The sequence below is a fragment of the Physcomitrium patens genome, chromosome 8 (assembly GCF_059467195.1).
Source record: "Physcomitrium patens ecotype Gransden chromosome 8, ASM5946719v1, whole genome shotgun sequence".
In the NCBI taxonomy this organism is placed as follows: Eukaryota; Viridiplantae; Streptophyta; class Bryopsida; order Funariales; family Funariaceae; genus Physcomitrium; species Physcomitrium patens.
This window is the reverse complement of record NC_143417.1, coordinates 495,315-500,000: the sequence shown is the minus strand read 5'-3', so window position 1 is coordinate 500,000 and position 4,686 is coordinate 495,315.

The window sequence follows — 4,686 nt, the reverse complement described above, 5'->3', positions numbered from 1 at the left end:
GTTGTTTTTAAAAAATTTAAAATAAAATAGTAAAATACTTTTGTTTGTATAATATTACTTTATATTATAATCAATATTAACTAATGCAAGTAAATAGATGCACATATCTTGTCACACCTACTTTATAAATGACATTAAAATCATGTAAATATAATACAAATTTTTACGTAAACATAATATTTATTTTTTTGCAGCTGCTTTGATGTAATATTAATAAGTATTATATTAAAAAAATAAATAATAAATAAATATCAACAAATGTCTTCTACATTGGCATGGATATGATAATAGTGAACGTAAATGGGAGTATCAAGGATATAAATCTTAAAGAAAGAAATCCTCAATATACTCTTGTATCACTTAAAAAGACTAAGAAATCACTCAAAGATGGTAATATATTGAATTAGAATGGCTATTGCCAAAGAAAAAAAGACTAAAAAGTCTTGAAACTAGACTAAGGATTAAAAAAATATTGATAAGAGTTGACATTAGAAGGCTTAACTATTGCCTCTGTAAATACTCTCTTATTAGGAGTTATGTGATAATATTCTATAAGATTTCCAACACATGTTGAGTTTGCTAAATATATGATTTAAATTACAAAGCAAGTTACTTATATTTATACCATATATTTAGCTTATTTTGTAAGCTAATAACATGTGTATCATGTGGCTAACTTGTTGATTAAGTTTCTAGCCTATTCATTAACTACAAACATGTATAAAGTCAAAGTAGTGTCCAAAAAGCTTCTTAGAAGTTTCTCTAAAAGATATTATAAAATTAATTTATTATTATCAATTTCTATTTAATTATATAGATAATTATTGGAATAAATATGTATGTTTGTGACATTATCCTCTCTTCTAGGGATAAGTTCTATAAGGAATATTCATCATATGTTGTCAAAATCCAAGATGTAGTAAATTATATTTGCTGCATATTCTGATCTTTAATCTCTTCAAAGTTGATTAATAGATTCTCTCAATCATTGATAGTGTCTCATATCAAGGCGGAAAGACTACCATGTTATTTGATTATTGTTGAGGCCTTCATAATCTTCTTCAAATAAAATATTTAGAACATTGTCAAAAATTATTTCTACTTTTAATAAAATCAATAAACATTGAAAATCTTTACTTTGCTACATTTGTAAGATTCTTTGCTGGCTCCCATGTACATTCACTAATATCATATTTATACCAATGAATAAGATATTTTAATCTATTTTGATGTCGTTTTGAATCTAAAACTTCTTTCACTTAAAATTCTTGATTATTATCTACTTTTGTAGGAAGAGGTAGCATTTGTCTTCTTTTTGAGATATTTATTGTCTTATATGGCTCAAAAAGAGACTGTGAAATACAGGATGGATTTTCATAGATATTGATAGATGTAATCAATAAGCAACAAGATTGATTTGTTCACAAATACGAAAAAGTTCATGCCTACAATAGTTGAACTTGTCGTAAGAATGAATAATCTTGATATTATGACAAAAGAACTATATCTTGTCATCTATGTTAAATTATGGTAGTTCCTTGAAATAGGTATTTGTATTGATCTTATATTATTATTGAGCTTTCTTTAATTATATCTCTATTATTGTGTATAGCTTTGACAAATGATTTACCAAAACTTTTGACATAAAATAATCAATTTTTAAAAAGTCAAAAATATCAAATCGTGGATGATAACTATAATTGGTAAAAAAAAGATATTTATTGAATTGAAGAATGTACTAAATTATTATATGAAAATTTTATCAATGGTAAAAAAAAATTTCAATCATCTTAATGATAGTTGATGGTATATCTGTGAAGGATAAGAACATGATAAAAATAAATAAACAAGTGAGACTTCTCTCAAAGAAAGATGACAAAATAGAAATAACTTGATATGTATATTAAGAAAGAAACTAAAATGGCTATTGCCAAAAGCCAAGAAAACTAGAGACCCTTGAAACTAGATTAGAAGCAAGAAATGAGTTGACAAGAGTGAAGAAGGCTTCATTCTTGTCTCTATATATACTATCTAACTAAGAGCTATATTGCGATATTCTATAGGACCTCCAATATGTGTTGACTTTGTAGGACACATGCCTTGACTTACAAGGCAAGTTTTTCTATGTGTGAGCTACATAGTTAACTTGGACTTCAAGCTAACAACATGTGTAGCACATGGCCAACTTGTTGACTATGTTTTTAATCCAAAAAGTCAATTAAAGACACCTATAAAGTCAAAGCAGTATCTATGAGGCTTTAGGAAGCTTCCATAATAAATATTATAGAATTAACTTACTTTTACTTATTTTTACTTACTTCTACCTATTTATACATGTAATTATTGGCTTACATGTGTATTTTTGTGACAATACTTCAAATACTACTATAAAACTTAATTCACCCATTTTATTTATCTATCAATTTAAGGATGAAAAGCCAAAGAGAGCTTTATATCCATCTTTAGAATCTTAAAAAATATTCTATAAAATCTTAATATAGATTGGATTTTCTTATCTAATATAATATTTTTGGATAATCTATGATAACAATAGATGTTGGTAAAAAAAAAAAATAGCCATTTTTTTATATGTGAAACATTTTGAATATAGTATAAAATATGCTATCTTGATAAAACAATCTACTATTATGAATATAGAATCATATAAACATGAGATTGAAAGACTTGTAATAAAATCCATAGATATAAAAGACCATGGTTGTTCCGCAATAGATAATAGCTGAAGATCTCTATAAGATCAATAACAAGGAATTTTTGATCTTAGACAAATATCAGATGATTATACAAAGTCTTTAAATGCCTTCCATATTTGAAGCTACAAAAATCTCTCAATATTAGCTCCAAAGTCTTATTATATCCAAATGTTTGATCATTAGAAAGTCATGACAAACTTGAAGAACTCGTAATTGTGCTTTATTTTTTAGAATATATAATTATCAGTCAAAATAGAATAGATTATTCTTGAATTTGAATTTAAAAATATCATGAGACTTAAAAAAATTATTCTTGATATTATGTACAAGAGAATCAAAGGATATACTTAATTAAATTTCCTTGACAAAATTTGAATCAATAATCAATTTTGATTATATTGCTTAAAGAAGAAAATGCTCTAGTTTCAAGAAAATAATTTTTTATTGATTAAAAGTTGTGTCTCCTTCTTTTGGTATAAGATAAAAATTTCTATAAATGATATTTGATAAACCTTGTTGTTTTTTGGATTGATAAGTGATCATGAAATCAAATCTTAATAAAGACATGTTCCAATGGACTTGACAACAATTCAAAATAGGTGCCAATATGAAGTACTTGAGGTTCTTATTATTTGTATATATAATAATTAAACTCAAGGTACCTTTTAGATAATGATACTATTTTTGAAATGAATCCACAATTGTAAGAAGCTCCTTATTATGGATCTTATATTTTTATCTCAATTGCTAAAAATTTCTTAAAATAAAAAGCTATTCCATGGATCTTGTCATTTAATTCTATTTGTGATAAAACTATACCTATAGCAAAATCTAATATATCTATTTCTATAATAAATGCTTGGAAAAAATTGACATAATACAAAATTGGTACAAAAATAAATATTAACTTCAAGGCTTTAAAAGATGCTTCTGCTTCTTTATTCCACTCAAGTTTATTTTTACATGTCAAATGTGTAAGAAGAGCCACAATTTCAAAAAAATCCTTGATTAAGATCTTGTAATAATTGAAAAATCTCAAAAAACATTGCACATGTCTTATTGTTCTTGAAATCTTCCAATCTATGATGCCTTGAATTTTGAATTATATTCAAAATGTCCATATCTAGTTTGAAAAGCAATCTTCCATTTATCTCCTTCTTTGATGTGAACTAGGTTGTATGATCATTCTAGATCTATTTTTATATAGATCTTTGCTTAATTGAGTTAGTCAAGAAGTATTAAAATCAAAGGTAGGAAATACCTATTCTCAATAGTGATCTTATTAAATCCTTCATAGTTTACACACATCCATAGAGATTCATCTTTTTTCTTTACAAATAAGATAGGAGCTCCTACTAGGGATTTTGAATGGCATATGAAGTTTTTTTTATCAATATATTTCTTTAGTATAACCAATTCATTGTAGAATAAGTTGTAAATTGATCCGAGTAGTGATTGAGCTCTTTCTTGGAGATCAATTGAACAATCATAAGGTCAATACTTGAAAAAATAAAAAAATAAAAAACGGCATTCTTCTTTTCAAAAATATCTTGGAAATCTTCATATTGGATATAAATACTACTTGATGTCTTTCCATCATCAAAAATGAACATGACATATATAGTAAAAGATGTCTCTTATTTTGTAGCATGCATGAAAGCTCTAAAAACTATCAATTAGAATTTAGATGTACCAAACTTATGTATTTATACTTGAATATTGAGATTTTAGATTAAACTACCAAAAAAATTAAGATTACGAGAAATCTAATCTATTTAAATATTATATGTTTTTAACCATAGTAATCTTAAAATAGCTAGATTGAAAGAAAATCTCATTATATTAAATATTACTATTCTATTAGGAACTTTAATTGCTACATCAAAAAGAACAATTTCATAGATAATATCTCCAAAAGATAAATTCAATATATTATTAAACCAAAGATAGTAATATATTAAACTAAAATGGC